Raw genomic sequence first — 20,893 nt, forward strand, 5'->3', positions numbered from 1 at the left:
CGCTCCCCCCACCCCCCCCCCCCCCCCCCCCCCCTTTTTTTTTTTTCCCCCTCTCCCTCCCCCCCTCCCCCTGCTTGTGCTCTCTCTCTCAAAAAAAAAAAAAAAAAAAAAGTGATGCAGGTTGATAGGAACAGATACAGATTGGTATTGAAGATACATTTTTTAAAAAGCAAAATACAGGTGTGCAGTGTATGCTGTTTCTTTTGTAAGAATAATGGAAGCTATTTGTAGTCTATAGGCTTGTTAATGCATTAAATATTTCCAATAGTATGCACTATAACAGTGGTTGCTATAACTAGGTAGGGGGTAAAGTTCATCCAGATTTACCACTTTATACCTTTATACGTTATTTGAATTTTTATCATATTTTTTTAAAATAGAGAGTCACAGCTATCATCTACCCATTTAACATTGTTTGTGAAGAGGGAGAATGAAGTAGAAATGAAAAGTAGGTGGGCCAGGTGACTTAGTTAGCTGAGCGTCTGACTCTTGGTTTTGGCTCGGGTTATGATCCCAGGGTCGTGGGATCAAGCCCTGTGTTAAGCTCTGTGCTGAGCATGAAACTTGCTTAAGGTTATCTCTCTCCTCTGCCCCTCTCTCCTCTCCCTCTGACCCTCTCCCCAGCTCCTGTGCTCTCTCTCTAAAAAAAAAAAAAGTATATTATCAAATTTTTCCAACCTCAAAATTAATACATGATCATATACTTTCTTATTTGTATACAAAGAGCTAACATGCAATTATGCTTCATTTTCCAATGAGATGTAATAGCAATTGCTCATTCTTGTCATACATTTCAGTTGGATTAATTATTTATTTGACTTCACTCCAGCTAGTTCCAAAAGGAATGTAAGGTGCCTTGAACTGCATGGTGGAGAAAGCTCTGATTTAAATGGTCTGATCAGTTCCATGTGTGTTTAGCTGCAGAAGCAGAGAGAGGAGGTAGATGGAATATGTCCCAGCTTGTAGACTAGATAGACCAGCTTGCAGGGCCCTAGGTTGAAGTCCTAGCAGTGATATCAGACCTTGGCACTGAGGGGCCCGGCCTTGGCTCCAGAGCCTGGACCTCGTCTTCAGCCAGATGTGTCTTAGTCAATGAGGGCTCTGCCTCTGCATGTCAGAGCCTCCGTGTCACAGATATTAATAGGTAATGTTCACCAGTGTTTCCTATGAGCCTGACCCTGTGCCAAACAACTGGCATGTTATTTATTAAAATTTCATCCATATTATGGGGGTGCTACCATTATTGCCCCATTCTATAAGCGAGGAAACTGAGGCACAAAGGGGTTGAGCAATTTGCTGGAGGCCACATACTAGCAAGCGGTAGAATCAAGATTTGAATATAGCAGTCTGATTCAATATTTTGTGCTCTGTCACTCTTTTATACCGTATAATGGATTAAGAATGGGGAATCAGCCTGAATAGGCAGGGCTGGGACATTAAGATGACTGTGGGGCTGGACCCTTTCAGAGGGGAAGAGGTAGAGCCTGTGTCCATACCACTTGTCCATGATGAACTCGATCCTAACCTTGTAAGTATCCAGGGGGTCCCATGTGATAGATGAGTGAGGAGTGTGACAGGCACGGACCAAGGCAGTGTGCTGCTCTTGGTTCCATAGGCCCATTCATGTGGTAGCAACACTTGGGGCAGCATTTAAAGGTAGGAGAGACAGGTCAGCACTTTGGGGAAGGGTTGTTAGGTGCTAGGCAGGCTGTCAGCAGCCCCTGCCACATGGATAAAGTTTCACTTATTTATTATATAATGTGACAGGCACTAGCGATTCAAAGATACAGCACACAGACTCCATCCTTAGGGAGATAAACAAGCAAATCAATAATTCAAAGCTCCTAGGACTGCGTGATAAATGATTTGATACACTATGCACAGACTGCCGTGGAACAAGAGGAGGTGTACCTAACTCCATCCATCGTGGGTGGTCAGAGAAGGCTTCCTGGAGGTGGGTAGGAGAAGAAAAGTTTATGTACAGGCTTGAGGATGACAAAGCAAGACCATTATTCACTGGAGGTGTGGCATATTGATCAGAGCTGGTCCCAGACGGAAGAGTGAGAGGGCACTCAGAAATTAAGGTCATTCTGTAGGCCTGCGGGAGCCGGGACCAATCAGTGTTGGGGGACAGGTCCTAGAAGGTCCAAGGATTCCATAGTTAGAACTTCTGTCCTGGATTGTAGATCCCTATTTTCTTTCACATCTGTTCTATTGCTTAGTACAGTTATCTTTTTATTTTTTATGTTTTAAATGTTTATTTATTTTTGAGAGCGTATGCCAGCAGGGGAGGGGGAGGGGCACCATGACAGGGAGAGGGAGAGGCAGAGAGAGGATGGGGACAGAGGATCTGAAGCAGGCTCTGTGCTGATAGCAGACTTAATCTGGGTGAGGGGACTCTCCAGTATACATGCTCCTGTCTCTCTGTGATTCTCCTATCACAGGAACGGTCACACCTTATTGTGTCTAATTCTAGGCCTGGGCCGACCCCTCAGCTCTGAGTTCCTCTGAGGGCAAGAACTGTACAACCTCCATCTCCTGGCCTAGCATATAGTGTGTATTATTGTGTGTGCTGAGTGAGTGTATGATTTCCCATGGCCTGGAAAATTTAGTCCAGCCTCCAAGCTCACAAAATGAACCATTTGTGAAAATTCTCTCTCCGGCCTTTGTCTCCCACCACTCTCTCCATGGTCTAAAACCCTAGCCCCACCCTGAATGAAATATTTTCCAAAGCATAGCTGAAGCTTCATTTTTACTATTCTCTCTCTGCCTGCAAAACTCTTTTGTCATTGGAATCCTATCTGTCCTTGGAAGCGTAAGTCACATGAGAGCATTTGACTGGGGAGAGGGCAGGGTTGGGGTGGGGAGCTTTGTCTTCTCCCACCATGCAACTCTGATAAGTTACCACATGCCGCTTTGTCTTTGAATTGGCTATGTATCGGTTTATTTCTCATACATGCTCCTTGACAGCAAGATACTGTCTCCTCTGTCTTTGTTTCTGTCACAATGCCTGGACCTGATGGGGCAAAATCAGTATTTATGTAAGGACTATGAGTGCCTGCATGCATGGTGAGCGGCAGTTTTGGAACTGGGGTCTCACACAAGGGACCACCTCTGTGAGAAGCAGGGCCTGGAACAGGATTTGAGGGGAGTAACCAGAGGTGCTTATTGTAACTAGATTCAATAAGGGCTTTGGGCCCCACCCAAGATTTACTGACTCAAGCTCTAGAATACAGCAGCTCCCAAATCTGTATTTCTAAACACTCCCCAGGTGATTTTTGTGCTCACTAAAATTAAAGAATTTTTTCCTGGAGATCATGTTTGGTGCTTTACAGTGTGTATTATAATTAGGATCCTTTTGAAGCCATAACTACAGATGCGGTATCCCGACATTATCCAAGGCCAGAAGAAAGGAGGAAGGTGGCAGGCTAACTTTGTCTTTTTAGCCTGGGGGGGAAATCTTTCTCCAAGCCTCTTGGTAGGTTTGTTCTTATTTCTCATCGGTCAGAGTGGGTCACGCGGCCACTTGAAAACTGTTTGTTGCCGTTGGAATGGGGTTGCCTTAGACCAATCATTATTTCTTTCCTGGTTTTCCAAGCCCAACCACTAAACCCATGAAAGTTCTCTAATGAGGAAAGAAGGTATGATGGGGATTGACATTATTACTAATCCTCTCAGAAATCCTGCACAACAGTCACTACTATGTCAAAATTTTATGCCAGAATAGAGTAGCCGTCTTAGGTGAGGTTAAATCTGGAGGGCAGAGCAGAGACTGGAATTTGGCCCTTGTTCTGGATTCCCAGCCTGCTATGTCCAGCACAGAATGAGCTCCATTACAGCCCCTGCCAGCATGTGGGAAGAGAATTGAATTCAGAGTTTCACAGATATCATAAAATAACAGATCGGGTCTGCCAGGAGTAATACATGTTTGCAGTGAATGTTTTTGAGAACTCTACTATTTAAATAATCTTGGTCGAATACATTTCCTGAGTTATATTTATGCAGATATTTGAAAAAAATGTTAATGTTGGGTGCCTGGGTGGCTCAGTCAGTTAAGTGTCCGACTTGGGCTCAGGTAATGATCCCATGGTTTGTGAGTTCTAGTCCCTGCATGGGGCTCTCTGCTGTTGGCACAGAGCCTGCTTCAGAGCCTCTGTCTCCCTCTCTGGCCCTCCCCCTGCTCATATGTGCTCTCTCTTTTTCTATCTCCCAGAAATAAGTAAGCATTAAAAAAATGTTACTTTATGACTTTTCCCTCATTGCTATAATTTTTCCTGTTTTTACCCCCACTCCCTTATGCTTGATGTATGATCATGAATGGGAATCTATACTTAGGAATGACCATGAAGCATTTTGAGGACCTTTCTGAGCATCAGTAGTTGGAATCTAGAATCATTACTGTAGGGCAATAGTTCTCAAGTTTGAGAATGCATCAGAATCACCTGGCGGGCTTCTTAAAAACCATATTGCTGGGCCCTGCCCTCAGAGTTGTAGATTCTGTGGTATTGAGTCCAAGAACGTGCACTTTTAACAAGTTCCCAGCTTATGGTAACATCGGTCTGGAAACCACACTTTCATAAACGCTGAGTTATATGAACTTCTTTTAGATTGAAATACTGGTCTGGTATTTATTGAAAAGATAACAATGAGATTTTAATTGTGCACGTGGAACATTCTATTCTTTCCAGGTTCTCTTGAGCTCCCTATTATAGCTGCCCTGGGGTCTCCCCACTGAGGTTGTGATTTGGACAGACTGGATTCCCCAGACTTTCTGTGGTTTGGTGAATCTGTGGGAGGGTTATTCCTTAGAAGTGAGAGGGTGGAGTGACACTCACATGCCCTCCCTCCAGGCCAGACATGGTTGTGAAATACTCGAGACACAGCAGTGGAATATGATATGGTTCCACATATGAGATACCTAGTAGCCAAATCCAGAGACAAGAAGTAGAATGATGGCTAACAGAGGCTGAGGTAAAGGAGAAATGGGGAGTTACTATTGAATAGGTACAGGATTTTTGTTTGGGATGATGGAGAAGTTCTGGAAATGGATAGTGGTGATGATTGCATGACATTGTGAATGTAATTAATACCACTGAATTATACACTTAAAATTGGCTAAAATGGTAAGTGTTGTTATGTATATTTTACCACAATTTAAAAAAATATCTTGCTTTCGTTACTGTCTCCCAGTGGTCTGCTGGAAGGTCCTTGTATTAGCCTATTAGAAGTGATTGTTAAATTGTCAGGGGGTTGTGACCTGATGGTTAAATATAGTCACTATTTAAAATTCAATTATATGAATTTAGGAGCAAATAAATTACATTAGGGGCGCCTGGGTGGCTAAGTCCGTTAAGCATCTGACTTCAGCTCAGGTCATGATCTAGCCGTCTGTGAGTTTGAGCCCTGCGTCAGGCTCTGTGCTGACAGCTTGGAGCCTGCTTCAGAATCTGTGTCCTGCCTCTCTCTCTGCCCCTCCCCTGCTCGTGTTCTGTCTCGCTCCCAAAAATAAATAAATAAATGTTAAAAAAATTTTTTTAAAGTATCTCTTTCCCGGGGCGCCTGGGTGGGTCAGTCCGTTAAGCATCCAACTTCAGCTCAGGTCATGGTCTCATGGTTCATGAGTTTGAGCCCCACAGCAGGCTTCCTGCCATCAGCACAGAGCCTGCTTTGGATCCTCTGTCCACCCCTCTCACCTCTCTCTCCAATATAAAAAAATAAACATTTTTAAAAAATGAATAAAAGTATCTCTTTCCCATTGCTAGAACAATCACTTTCTTTTATTTCTACTAGTTTTTCTTCCACCCTTTTCATGTTCCAATTGAGGGCACTCCTGCCCAGGATGTTAAAGTAACTCATTTACTATATGACTCATTTTGTTTACCACCCACTCAACTTAACCACAACCTCTTCTTTTCTTTCTTTTTTTTTTTTTTACATTTTTATTTTATTTTTGAAAGACAGAGCACAAGTGGGGGAAGAGCAGAGAGAGAATGAGACACAGAATCAGAAGCAGGCTCCAGGCTCTGAGCTGTCAGCACAGAGCCCGATGCGGGGCTCGAACTCACAAACTGTGAGATCATGACCTGAGCCGAAGTCGGGCAGTTAACCAACTGAGCCACCCAGGCGCCCCCAACCTCTTCTTTTCTATGCACCCCAAAATACCCAAAGGCACGGCTGTTTGGAAAGGGCTAGAGTTCAGTTTAAGAAAGTTTCCCTGGAAGATCCCAAGTAGCTGGTGCGTTATTCCTACAAACATATTCCAATCCTGCCCCACCAGAAAGATATGGTAAGGCCAGCAGTTTGCTGATAAACTGAACAGGTGGGCCTCCAAAGAAAGAAAACCCTGATTTATGGCCATTTCTTTGGCATAAATGCCAACATAACTGATTTCAAGTTACCAATGTTACGTCACTGAATTTAGAACTGGAAATAGGTAGTAGTACACCATTATATTGTGTTTCCAGACAAAATAGACATAAGTAATCACAAGAACATATATGATAATAAAAGGTAGTCAAGTAATTAGAAAGTGATGTGATTTTAGGTATAACTTATCTATAAATATTTGTATTTTAATTTTATTTATTTATTTATGTTTATTTTTGAGGGAGAGAAAGAGACAGAGCATGAGTGGGGGAGGGACAGAGAGAGAGGGGGAGACACAGAATCTGAAGCAGGCTCCAGGTTCTGAGCTGTCAACCCAGAGCCCGATGCGGGGCTTAAACTCCTCATGAACTGACTCAGGCTCCAACCGACTGAGCCACCAGGCACTCCAAGAGATACTTTTAAAGAAAGTTTTTATTATGGATGTTTTCCATCATATACCAGAGTGAGAGAATAGTAAAATGTATCTATTCATCACCAAGCTCAACAGTTACCAATCTTTCACCAAAAAAGAGACCTTCCAACTACTGAAGTAATAAGAGGGAGGAGTACAAAGGAAAAAAATGGCTAGATAGATTGAAAATTTTCTTCCAAATTTTGGCTGTACTGAATTAAAAGGATAATGTTAAATTGGTAAAATACTTAATAATACATTTAGATATAAAATATTAAATTTTATAACATAATAATTTCTATAAATGTTAGTAAAGAACTAAGATGCTAAAAATGGGTGAAAAATGCCAACAGATAATACACAAAGAGGGATATGAGTTGAAAAAAGGGAGAAAGATTCAGTGTTCCTATAACTAATCTAAAAAGCAAGTTAGGAGCCCCTGGGTGGCTCAGTTGGTTAAGGGTCTGACTCTTGATCTCAGCTCTGGTCTTGATCTCAGGGTTGTGAGTTCAAGCCCTATGTTGGGCTCCATGCTGGGCAGGGAGCCTACTTAACAACAACAAAAAAGCAGGTTAAACCAATAATAAGGCTTAATATTACACCCAAATATTATGTTATAAACACATAAATAAAGCAAGCAAGCATATGGCTGGCTGGGCTTTGGATACCCTTGTAAATTTGGAGGACAAGTGGAAATTTTCATAAATATCAGATATCATAAGAAATAGGTCAAAAGAAGAATGAAATATCTCACAAAGATAATTATAAAGATTGTAGCCTTGTTTATATGTGTGTGTGTGTGTGCGTGTACTATTTTAATATATAAATATATAAAATATGCTTCAGAGGCACCTGGGTGGTTCGGTCAGTTAAGCGTCCAGCTCTTGGTTTCAGCTCAGGTCATGATCGAGCCATGAGTCAGGCTCTGCACTGAGCACAGAACCTGCTTAGGATTTTCTCTCTCTCCCTCTCTCTCTCTCTCTGTCTGCCCCTCCCTTTCTATCACATGCTCTAAATAAATAAATAAGTAAATAAATAAATAAACATATCTATCTATATCTACATATATAGATATAGAGAGATATAGATAGATATACTCTTCCCAGCATGCATTTGTGCAAAGGTTCTTCTCATTGGTCACCTTTCCCTGCATCCATTTTGCCATGACTGTGTCCACCTAACACCTCTTTGCTCATTTGGAGGTGAATAGGGTCAGTAACAGACCCATCTCACAACTCCTCAAGTCGGATTGGTGGGCTGGGATGAGGTTTTCTGGATGGATCCCCTTATCAGACAGAGCTGATAGGGAGTTATAACCCATCTCCCCACTATCATGCACACACATACAAACACATGCACATACACACACTCACTCTCCATCTGTCTTAAATTAGTTTCTATTCCTCTTGGCTTCTGACATAATCTCATGTCAGTCCTAGGCTTTTCAGTTTTGCCAGGAGTTTCTTCCTGCGCCTCCCCATGCCTTCATCGGGTTTTTAATGAAAAATTGGGAGAGGCTACGTCAGAAATAGCAAGTTCCCTACGTGAATCAGAATCCACTGTGGAAGAATTTGAACAGTTCTGTTTTTGTATTCTTCTGCCAGAGTCAGCTTGAATTCTGGCAAGATTTGAAATAGAACCCCGCCCTGGCCCACTGAGGGAGTGGCTGCTCCAGGGGCTGTCAGCTGCCCACAAACTTGCATATTTTCAGGGCATGGGAGGTGACAGGAGAAAATGTGACATTTAAGAGAGCAGTGTTTATTCTCTGCTCACTTCCAGATCTCGGAGGCTGAGCCACTGTAAATCTACGAAGGAAAACTCAAAGCTTTCTCTGTGCATCTGGGAAGAGAGTTTTTCTTCCCTCCTGGGCAAAAAGTGGTGGTGTTGATAAGGAAAGGATTGGACTGCATTGTACTCTGTTTTCCTACCTACAAATAAATAAAACCAGCCAGACAACACGGAGGCTGGCTGCATGTCTGGTTTCTCACTGACTCCTTCTTTCCTGTGCTTCAGTTTCTCATTCAGATCCAGATGTCTGTTCCCTTCCTGCATCGCAAGGCTTTTTGTAAAGAAAGATGGAGTGGATTTTAGTTCTCTGGGAAGGAGTGTAAGAGAAAGAGTAGATGCTAGATTCAGGGTTCTTTTTTCTGAAGAGGTCCTCCTCTTGCCTTATCTCTAAGACTCATGCTTGCTGACACAAGAAAAGATACCAAGACCTTGGAATCTGGGCCTTGGGACATGGCAGCCTGAACTATGATTCATAAGGAGAGGCCGGGGTGACCCAAGTGCAGAAGGTCACATGAAGACATGATGCTAGAACAGACCAGAACTGGAGATCGGTGCAGGAGCTTGTGACCAGTTGCGGTTTCTGCATCAGATTCTCACTTGCCTGGAATAGTTTATTTCTGGTATTTCTGAAGAAGGAACATGGAATAAAGTGACCATTCACTTTTCCTTGAAGTCCTCTGATTCCAAAATAACTCTGAAAATGGGTCAGTAAACATAATGTAACCTGTTGGCAAAACCTAACCACAAGGAACAGATTTTCTCTTTAAATAATTGTTATACCTGAGGAGACATGATTTTGCCCATGATGCTGTTCAAAAGCTATATGGAATTTTAGGTTCCACAGAGTGAGGTTTTGCCTTAAAAGTGGGTATTGCTAAATGAAGGGTAAGAGCAACGTGCTTGCCCTGAGAGGGTACTATCAGCATACAAAGCTGAGACCTTGGCCTCTTAAGCTGTAGAGATGTATATTATTTTATTGAGGTATAATTTACATACAATAAAATGCACAGGTCTTAACTGGTTAGTTTAGTGAGTTTTTTTTTTTTAACTTTTTTAAATGTTTATTTATTTTTGAGAAAGAGAGAGAGCATGAGCAGGGGAGGAGAAGAGAAAGAGGGAAACCGAATCTGAAGTGGGCTCCAGGCTCCGAGCCGTCAGCACAGAGCCCAATGTGGGGCTCAAACCCATGAACCGTGGGATCATGACCTGCACTGAAGTTGGACGCTTAACCAACCGAACCACCCAGGTGCCCCCAAGGAGGTGTTGTTGTTTTTTTTTTAAAGACTTCACATTTTAAAAAATTATTTTTAAAAATTTTGGTAAAATAGACATAGGATAAAATTTACCATCCTGACCATTTTAAGTGTATATAGTTCAGTGGCATTAAGCATATTGACAGTGTTTTACAACCATCACCACTGTCTAATCACAGAACTCTTCATTTTGTTAAACTGAAACTTTGTACCTGCTAGACTATAACTTCTTATTCCTTCCTTCTTTCACCACCTGACACTGCCATTCTACTTTCTGTCTTATGAATCTGACTTCTCTAAGCACCTAAAATGAGTGGAATTATATAGTATTTATGACTTTTATTACTGGCTTATTTCACTTAACACAATGTCCTTAAGGTTTATCAATGTTGTAGCACATGCCAAATTTCCTTACTCTTTAAGGCTGAATAATACTCCATTTTGTGTATATATGTACCAGATTTTGCTTATCCATCCACCCGTCAATTGAGACATGGGTTGCATGTGGTTCCACCTTTTGGCTACTATGAATAATGCTGTTGCGAACATGGGTATACAAATATTTCTTCAAGGTTCTGCTTTTCAGTTCTTTTGAATACCTATGTACCCAGAAGTATATATATTTAGAATATATACCCAGAAGTGGAATTCCTGGACCTTATGGTAATTATTCTATTTTTATTTTGGGAGGGGGGAACTGCCATACTGATTTTCACAGTGGCTGTACCATTTCACATTCTTGGTTTTTTTTTTTAAGTTTTTGAGAGCGTGAGCAGGGGAGGGGCAGAGAGAGAGGGGAACAGAGGATCCAAAGTGTGCTTCGCACTGACAGCACCGAGCCCAGTGCAGGGCTTGAACCCATGAACCGCAAGATCATGACCAGAGCTGAAGTCGGACACTCAACTCACTGAGCCACCAAAGCACCCCTGTGCCGTTTTACATTCTTACAATAGTATGCAAGTGTCCCAATTTCTCCACATCTTCACCAACACTTTTTTCTCTGTGTGCGTTTTTTATAGTTGCCATCGTAATAGGTATGAGGTGAATTCAGTGAGTTTTGACGAACGCATACAGCTGGGTACTATTGCCTCAGTCGAGATAAGGAGCATTTCCATCCCCACCTAAATTTCCCTCTCTCGTGCTTCTCTACAGTTAGTATGTCCTCTGCCTCGTCACCACCTCCAACCCCTGGAAAGTGAGGGCCCAGGATGGAAATCTGGTGAGCAGAGTCCAGGGGGGGTGCCATCTTAGAATTCAGACAGCTGTGAGGACCATGATCTTGTCAGAGGACAGACACACACAGACTTGGTGGCCAAAGGAAACATGCGGGAAATGTGGTTTGACGTGTCGGTAGACGTGAAAGCTGAACTCTGTACCTCTCAGGTGTTTTTAATAAGGGTAGAGTTGGTAACCCATACCTTACACAGCTCACTATACAGGTAATGCTAGAATATGTAGATGTGGCAGTAAAGGTTACTTGGAGAGAATAGAGTAATAAAAAGAATAGCTAACGTTGTTGAGTACATAATGTGTGTACCATTCTAAATATTTCATATGATGTAATGACTTGATTAATCTTTGCAACAACCCTATAAAGTAACTATTGTTATGAATTCCATGTTGGCGCACCTGGGTGGCTCAGTCGGTTAAGCCTCGGACTTCAGCTCAGGTCATGATCTCATGGTTCGTGAATTTGAGCTCGGAGCCTGGAGCCTGCTTCAGATTCTGTGTCTCTGTCTGTCTCTCTTTCTCTCTCTCTCTCTCAAAAATAAATAAACATGAAAAAATAATTCCCTGTTACTAATGAGGAAACTGAAGTGCAGAGAAATAATAACTTGCCCCAGGTCAAATAGCTATGAGTGTGTTTAGGAGAGTTATAAACCCAAGCGGTTGGGCTCCAGGCTGCAGCCACTTTGCGATGGAGGAAATATGACATGGTCTTTGAAGGAAGAGTTCCTGCCTGTCTGAAGGCCATCATGTAAAATTAGCAGTTAGACCACGAGGCTGGCTATACCACCCTCACTGTGGACCTTCCTGTTCTGTCTCTCGTCAGAAGGATGGCATGGATTCTCCCGTCCTCGGGGGAACCCGTGCTGCCCACCTCAGGTCAGGCGAGAGAACCCAACCCGTTGTTACCGTGCACATTACCCAGAGGCCAGACCCACCACTTACGTGTAGACAGGGCTGTTTCCCATCTGCAAACTGAAGGGGTGGGTTGGGCATTCTCCGAAGTCTTCTCTACCCTGACAGTCCTACACTGTCAGGAATGAGCTCTTTCTGGAGGCAAGTGTTTCCTCCCATTTCTGCTCCTGCTTTCTTTGGGCACTTATATCTCAACCTTGAAATTACTCTCTCACCTGTGGTTTGGTGGACATTTTGACCTGAAATAGGGGAGAATCAACTCTGGAAGATCGAAAAAATACTTGTTTTGAGTCTAGAGGTCACTGCCATAGCACATAGCATAAGTAACTGCCATCTAGGGCTTGAGAAAACATGTCATAGCTGTGCCAAACCCATCTTAGGCTTTAAATGAAAGCCTGTAATGTTTTTGGTTCATAGCGTAAGCCAGAAGAGCTATTTCTGGCATTCCATTTTTCTCTCTACTGGTATGTACTGGATAGTCTTAATATTGCTGGCATTAGGGGGGGTCTGGGTGGCTCAGTTGGTTGAGCATCCTATGTCAGGCTCTGTGCTGACAGCCTGGAGTCTGGAGCCTGCTTCAGATTCTGTATCTCCCTCTCTCTCTCTGCCCCTCTCCCACTTGTGCTCTGTCTCTCTGTCTCTTTCAAAATTAAATAAACATTAAAAATTTTAAAAATATTGCTGGCATTAGGATACACATAACAAAATGGGGTCATTATTTCTAACCTCCTTTGATACTCAATTCAGACTACTCTAAGAGCATGATGCATCCGTCTCTGACTCTGGGGGGTGGGGAAGGTGGACACAGAAGGTGCCTGGTTGGAATCCTTATGTCTCTCCCTAGGGATGGCACCACTTTGACCATGTGTCTGCTCTGAGAGATGTTATCACAGAGCCGTGTTGAGTTATTCTCACACCAGAGAGGCTGGGTGGGTGAACTGGGCAGGGGCGTGTGGGTTAGAAATGTGCTTTCTCTCCAAATAGCCAACAGTCTTGTACAACACTTTGGACTGGGGGTTGTCTGCCAAAGGGTAGCTAGTTTCCACCAGATAAGTCTAGGAGAGGAGTATTTTTGTTGTTACTTTGTTTTGTTTGATTTTGTTTTGCATCCAGCTTGTTAAAGATATAAAGAACAAGAAAGCACTTAGCCCAGCAAAAATGTGACATTTCAAGTTTTTAATTCCATTGTTACTCTAAAAGCTTCTAGCATTGCCACCTGCCTATATACACATGCACACCTGTGTGCGTTTGGCATGGTATAATATAAAGGTCTCTAGAGTCAGGCAGATCTGTGAAAAAACAACTCGTACCACCTACTACTTAAATGATCTTAGGCACTACGCTTAACTTTTCTAAACTCACGTTATCAGGCCCAGTTCACTGGATAGTGAAAGGGCAAAATGATACCATATGGATAAAAGCACATAGGGACTCAATATAACTAAGTGGTCAATAAATATTTATCTACAAATAAAGTCTCTTTAGCTCCAATTCACAAAGTAAGGAATACAAGGCTAGCTTTCCTGGTGCTGAGCCACCCGCAGTGGCAGAGCCCACCCCGTGGCAGGTGAGTCCCATGACCAGAAGAAGGATGACTAAAGGCTGGAGGTGACCATTCAGGAACCTTTTGTAGAGAGTCCCTGCAATGGGAAGCAAGTTCAATGGAATTATCTCTAGCAGCCTCCAGGATTTCTTTTTAAATGATAGACTACTCTTGAATAGGCAGAGCATAGGGGATATTTTCTGCCTGCAGGGTCTATAGGTGGAAATTAAGATATGCCTTTTAGCACCTAAAATGGTCTCTGGAATGGGGCAAGCATTCCAATAATGTTTATTGAATGAATGAATGGACAAATGTGCATGAAACATCAGTGAAACTATCATGTAAGTCCCATGATTAAGAGCAATAATCAACATTGTCAGTACATCAACTTCTTGTTTCTATGTTCACTGCCCCGAGACCAGGGGAGTTCAAACAGTTTGTTTGCAAGTAAAAGGCGTAAGAGTTAGAGAAAACAAAAAAACACTGCCACCAACAAAAGACCAGCCAGTGAGAATGCCAAAGGTCCAGTCCACAGGTGGGACTGGGAGTTGCTCAGATAACAAGTAGAAAATCACTTAGGAAAATCCGAAGCCTTTTACTATGCAGGCTAAATACACTACCCAGAGAAACAAGGCAGGGGAGCTACACATTTACAAAGTTTATCAGAATTTGCTTTGATTGTGCCCTACTCGAAGCTTGTGCCTGGGAAAACTGAGGTATTATGTGAGGTACAGAGACATTTAGCAAGGCAAGCATTGAACTAAGAGTACAGGACCCAGCCAGTCTCCCAGCCAGCGCTTAGGCCATCTCAGCTGCCTTTTTATTTTTCTAATCTTATCTCTTAATACAATATAGAACTCACCATAGGCAGCTTTCATTATTATGTCATCCAGCTGGATTGTAAAGTGGAGATAATAATCATGACTTCAGGGACACCTGGGTGGCTCAGTCGGTTAAGCATCCGACTTTGGCTCGGGTCATGATCTCTCGGTTCAAGAGTTCGAGCCCCACATCGGGCACTGTGCTGACAGCTCAGAGCCTGGACCCTGCTTCAGATTCTGTGTCTGCCTCTCTCTTTGCTCCTTTCCTGCTCGCACTCTGTCTCTCTCTCAAAAATAAACAAACATTAAAAAAAAAATCATGACTGCAAAAGTTACTGGGTAGATTAATTAAGATAATGTAAAGGAGTATTAATAAATGTACCTTCCCTCCTTCCCCCTGCCTTTTGGACAAAGGAATCGTTGGAGTAAAGAAAAAACTTTAATAGACTTTGGCATGATGTGGAAATGGTAGAGGAGTGGGGATATTTTAAATTCAATGTAAAACATGTGTTTTAAAATCATTTGCGGATTGAAATTACTATTATTGTCCCCCACAGTGCTGTGAATAAGTGGCTAAAATTTGGACAAAAGATGCCAGTAAGTTATTTGCCAGGTCCTGGGTTGGAATAGATTCTTCCTCGAGATTGCTTAGCAGACAGGTTTCCAAATTCACCTGCCTTCATTTAGCTTAACACACTTTGTTTTTGATTAAATGTTTGAAAATTCTTATTTCTCCAGACTCAAACCCCATCACGGCAACAAGACTTCCTTTAACTTTAGAAGGATCTAAGTTCCAAGGGAAAAGGGTTACATTCATTTTCCTATTTCATGGACAGTTTTGAAAGCCCTTAGTGCTCGGGCGGGGCCCAGTCACACCCTTCACAAATCCCCAGACTAGAAGTTTAATTTTGTCATCCTGTGGCATGTAAAATGAAACCACGTACCATAGAAAAATGATGAGTGACTCACTTGCATGTGATCTTCCAGGGAAGAGAGGGATTCAGTAAGAATGTGCCACAAGGACAGCAAATCCTTTCATAAAGAACGTTCTGGTTGCCTGTCCTGGGACCTGGGTCAATGTCATAAATCTGAATGGAGGCCACCAAGTTAAGGTGGGATCTCAAGGGGAGCATCCGGTACTGGGGTGAGTTCGTCACTGTGCCACATCCAGCAAGACCAGAGCAATTGCATTCATCAGCACACTAAGAAAGGGTTCAACTCTCAGGGGCAGGTTCATATTTACAGGCCCACCACACACATGCCGTCAAATGCAGACACACACATGCTGATAATTTATTTATTACATTGAGAAATATAATTGTTACTTAGAAATACCCTGTACTTTGAAGACAGGTCCACGTGGGAAGCCAAACTCTAGTCCAGGGGTTGCTTTGCAATCACAGAATCAGAGCAAAGGGTATTAGATCTGTAACAGAGCAGGGGGAGATACCTGATTCTGGACCATTGGTTCCTAAGGCCAAGCCACCCTTTCCTCAGTACAGGGCTTTGATGAATATTTCAGAGTAAGCCTCTCAGGATTTTTTTTTTTTTAATACTCTATGTTTTGTTTTGTTTTTTTTTAAGTTTATTTGTTTTTGACAGAGACAGAGTGCGAGCATGAGCTGGGGAGGGGCAGAGAGGGAGGGAGACACAGAATCTGAAGCAGGCTCCAGGCTCCGAGCTGTCAGCACAGAGCCTGACACGGGGCTCAAACTCACGAACTGCGGGATCATGACCTGGGCCGAAGTCGGACGTTTAACCGACTGAGCCACCCAGGCGCCCCAAGCCTCTCAGGATTTTGTGTGGCGTTTGCATTGCCTATGGACAGAATCTTTCTTTAAAAAGGCTAATACTTTCAGCAAGCCAGCTTTAGTTCAGGAGCCATTTTTTTCTCATCGAAATAAATTTGCATATCTTTGTTTTGATGGTTATTTGCTCATTTTGCTAGTCTAATGCTCAGGAAACAATCTAATTTGCCTGTTTTCAAAATTGTGGGTGAGCGGGGAGGAATCCACCACACTGCTGTCCCCATGAACGGCCTACTGAAATATTACATGAAATCAGAGATCCTTGTTCCATGCACCTGCATCTGCCGTAAGGGCATAAGAATCTGGCAGGTGATACAATAGGGCAGTTTGTGGGATGGTGTAATAATTTCCTTTCGTACTTCCAAGCAGAAAACTATATGGATCCGTTCTCGACATATCTAATTTTTCATTAGGAACCCATCATAAATTACTTCTGCAAATTTTTGTAATCTTTCCTGAAGTAAGTTGAACTCACTTACAAATTAGTGTTCCCTTATGTAACTGCTCTTGGGATAGGTCTCTTCCTTATTGTTCTTTTAACGTTTATTTGTGTTTGAGAGAGTGCGGGGGAGGGGCAGAGACAGAGGGGAAGAGACTCTGAGGTGGGCTCTGCGCTGAGAGCAGAAAGCTCAATGCAGGGCTCAAACTCACGAGCCCTGAGATCCCAGCCTGAGCTGAATCAGACGTTTAACCGACTGACCCATCCAGGCGCCCCTCCGGGGATAGGTCTCTTATGTTTAGTTCCCAGCTTTCTTTCAGTTGCTCTAAAACTATGTCTTAAAAATTTCAGGGGCCCTATCATGAGCCCTAGTTGTAGAGTTCAGATAATTATAAAGAAATTGCAGGGGCACCTGGGTGGCTCAGTCGGTTGGGCATCCGACTTCGGCTCAGGTCATGATCTCATGGTTTGTGAGTTCGAGCCCCGCGTCTGGCTCTGTGCTGACAGCTCAGAGCCTGGAGCCTACTTCAGGTTCTGTGTCTCCCCCTCTCTCTACCCCTCCCCTGCTTATGCTCTGTGTCTCTCTGTCTCTCAATAATAAATAAACGTTAAAAAAAAAAAAAAAAAAAAAAAAGAAATTGCAGTTTCCCACCCAGATAGTGCATGACCCTTAGATTTTTTTCAGGTATCACTAACATATGGTCCCTTCAGTCTTCATCTTTCCATCTTGAAGAGTCCTCAAGGTGGAAGGTCATTTGAGCCATGCCCCGAACCTCAGGGTTTGCCTTTTTACTAAAACTGCATCACAGTTACCAATTATTTTGCCCCGCCTATGAGCAGCAAAGAAGCTTTTAAAACCCCAACACTAAGTCTGAGTCCTTGTGAACCTGGTGATATTATTCAGTTTATGGACTTGCAGGCTGGCCTTCAGAGAGACTGAATGAGTGAATCAAGGAAGCTGAGGCAGGAAAGGGTTCCTGTAAAGAGTCCTTGGCTCTGTGGGCTGGAGGAAAATGTGGGAGGACTTTTAGAGGTTGAGCTCGGGGAAGAAGGGCCTGGCATTCTTTGGGAGCTGATCATTTTGTGCTGTTAGGAAGAGGCCCGCAACACTTCTGTACCAGGGGAACCTAAGTGATTCCTTCCCCTCCTTTCTGCTCCCCGCCCATCCTTGCGGAGAGTTACTCACACCCCACAGGTGCCAGACATGCTAGTGAGCGTTTGTGTGGGTTCACTTTACACGTATTTTCTGATACCTAATGACAGAATCAAGGGGTACCATTTTCTGCATTCATTTCTATAATCGACTGAGAAACTCATTTGGTACTAGTGAATAATAAATATACAACAGCTGTCTCTATAAATGGACTTATGCTGTGTGCTGTCCAAGTTTCAAAATAGATTGTCTGGCTAAAAGTACCCTGTTTTCAAGTATGATACATTTTTTTTTCCTTTAGTAAATTATTTCTAGCTCTTTGAATAATGGCTCTCAGTATTTCCATAAGGTTTTGCTCAAGCATTTTTTCCACCTCTTGCTGTGGTCAGAAGGACTGGAAGTATTTATATTAAAGGCTGGCTTTTTGAGGAGGTGTTTCCCTTCCCTGCCCCCTTCCTCACTGCAATTACAATAGTTCCCCCTTATCCACGGGGGATACATTCCAAGAACCCCAGTAGATGCCTAAAACCACAGGTAGTGTGGATCCCTATATATGCTGGTTTTTCCTATACATACAGACCCTATGATAAAGTTTAACTTATAAATTAGGCACAGTAAGAGATTAACAGCAAGAACTAATATTAAATTAAGACAATTATATTGATATACTGTAATAAAAGTTACATGAATGTGATCTTCCTTGCAAAATATCTGGTTGTACTGTACTTACCCTTCTTCTTGTGATGATGTGAGATGATAAAGTGTCTACGTGATGAGATGAAGTGAGGTGGATGATGTAGGCAGTGAAGTGGCATTAAGCTACCACTGACATGATGGCAGGAGAATGACCTCTGGACTGTGATTGAGCAAAACCACAGATAAGGGAGGACTACCTTAATTCCCAAACCACATAGAAACAAAGGGAGGGCAGTTGCTTCTTAAAGCTGGATCTGCTAGGTTGTCCACAGATTAGCAGAAGCTCAATCCAACTCACATATAAATTATACTTAATGAGAGATATGGGCACATTTTGATTATTCAAAGGATATGAAACAAGACCTCCAGACAAATTTGAGGCTAAGCTTCAAAGAGCCCTGCTCATAGCTTCCCCTGGCACATTCTGGACAGACAAGAAATACCCCTTCCTGTCCCCTGTAGATAGTCTTGTCTCTACTCCAACCCCATCTCATGCCACTCTGGTCCTTGTTCATGACGCTTTTGCTCATTCCTCTAACACAGTAACTTCATTGCTGCCTCAGGGCCTTTGCATTAACTGTTTCTTCTGCCTGCAATAGTTCTCCTCGAGCACTTTGAATAGTGAGCCTCTTCTCCTCATTCAGGTCTTAGCTCAAGAATCATCTCCTTGAAGATGACTTCCCTGGTCACCCTGTCCAGGCTAGCTCCTTCTCAGTAACCTGATCACATCATCTTCCAACCCAGGATTCAGCAAACTTTTTCTGTGAAGGGCCAGGTATTAAATATCTTCAGTTCTATGAACCATGTAGTCTGTCACAAACTCTCATTGTAGCCTGAAAGCAGCCATAGATAATATGTAAATAAATGGGTGTGACCACGCTCCAGTAAGTATTTATGAACACTGAGATTTGAATTTTATATTATGTTCATGTGTCATGAAATATTATTCTTTTAACTTTTTGTCCACCATTGAAAATGTAAAAACCATTCTTAACCTGTAGGCCATACAGATTTGGCCCATGAGCTGTGGTTTGCCGATCCCTGTTCTATAGCATTGTCCCGTTGTATTTTCATCTTACTGATCTGAAATTATCCTATTTATTTGTTTATTTGTCATCTGTCTTTCCTTGAAAGCTCCTTGAAGTCACATTCTTTGTCTTATTCGCTATATTATCTCTGTCAACTAGAATAGTGCCTAGAATATAGAGGTACTTTATGAAAGTTTGGTGATTGAATGAATAAATTCATATAGCCCGTGAGCCACAAAATCCAGTACAGAATTTCTTCCAAATATTTTCCATATATATCCTGTTCCAGATGCCACACCCTGCCCAGGCCTCTGCCTGTGTCTGTTCCTTAGCGCTTTCTCAAGATTTTCTGACCTTCCTCTCACTCCTGTCTACCCTGTAGAATAGAGCCTTGCTGAAGCATGCCTTTTGTTATATCATTTCTCTGCAAAAACCAAAACCTTTCCACTATTTTACCATTACCTACAGATCAAGTCCGACTCCTCAGTTGGGCATAGGAGGCCTTGCCTAATCAATCCCCACCTGCTTTTCCAACCTTATCTCTGAACCTTCCCTCAAATGAGACCTCTGCTCCAGCAGCCTCATCTCTTCATTGTCCCTAAGGCCACTGCTCATTCCCACCTCTGCACCTTTGCTCAGGCTGTGCCCCAGAAGAAGTTGGCATTCCCCTCAGGAAGGAATTGAGCCCCTATGTAGCTATAAGGGAAGTGTGCAGTGAGTGATGGGAGACAAGGAAGAATGGAGCTGAGCCTCAGGAGAGCTGCAAGATAAGAAGTGAAGGTGAACAGACCTGACTCAATTGGTAATAAAATGGGTTAAGCAGGATTTAGTTATTCTCAGGGAATAATTGAAAAGTGCTGCTTGGTAGGGCGGTCTAGGCCAATGCTTTTCAAACTACTGTGCAGACAGGTATTGGGGGAATTTTGTTAAAATGCAGATTCTGGCAGTAGGTGTGGAGTGGGGGGCTTGAGACTGCTCCCAGATGATGCCCATGCTTATGGTTCCAGGATGATTCTTTTGAGGATCAGGGAGCTAACAAAATGCTTAGGAAAGAAACCTTTCCCATAGGACTCAGATATGGAAACAGGAAGTCAGTTGGCCTATCCCTCAGAGACCTGCCTATCTATCATGAGGCCAGGACTCGTAGCCTACAATCAAGGCTCTCCTTGCCTTTTGAATGACTGAGTACATGTGTGAAGATCTGAGCGACCTTGCTGAAGAGAACCAAGCACAAAGCTGAGTGTATAGGGAAGAAGCACCTGTACATCCTGAGAGAGCGGCAGGGAGAGGTCATCTGGGAATGACAAGTCTAATGTTGGCTGGGCCACTAGCCATTACACACATGCACACACACATACAGACACGCACAGAGTGTGGGTTGGAGTGCGATACTTCTCCCTAATGCAGTTGGATTATCTTTTCTCCAAGGAGACACCTCTTCTCC

General features: G+C 42.9%; 1 protein-coding gene across 1 annotated transcript in view; it reads left to right on the forward strand.

Moving 5' to 3' along the window:
• ANXA4 (annexin A4) overlaps window positions 1-20,893 on the forward strand; it is a 62,464-nt gene that overhangs the window by 4,405 nt on the left and 37,166 nt on the right. The gene's annotated exons all lie outside the window — the stretch shown is intronic.

Source organism: Panthera uncia (genome assembly GCF_023721935.1).
Source record: "Panthera uncia isolate 11264 chromosome A3 unlocalized genomic scaffold, Puncia_PCG_1.0 HiC_scaffold_11, whole genome shotgun sequence".
Classification (NCBI taxonomy): Eukaryota; Metazoa; Chordata; class Mammalia; order Carnivora; family Felidae; genus Panthera; species Panthera uncia.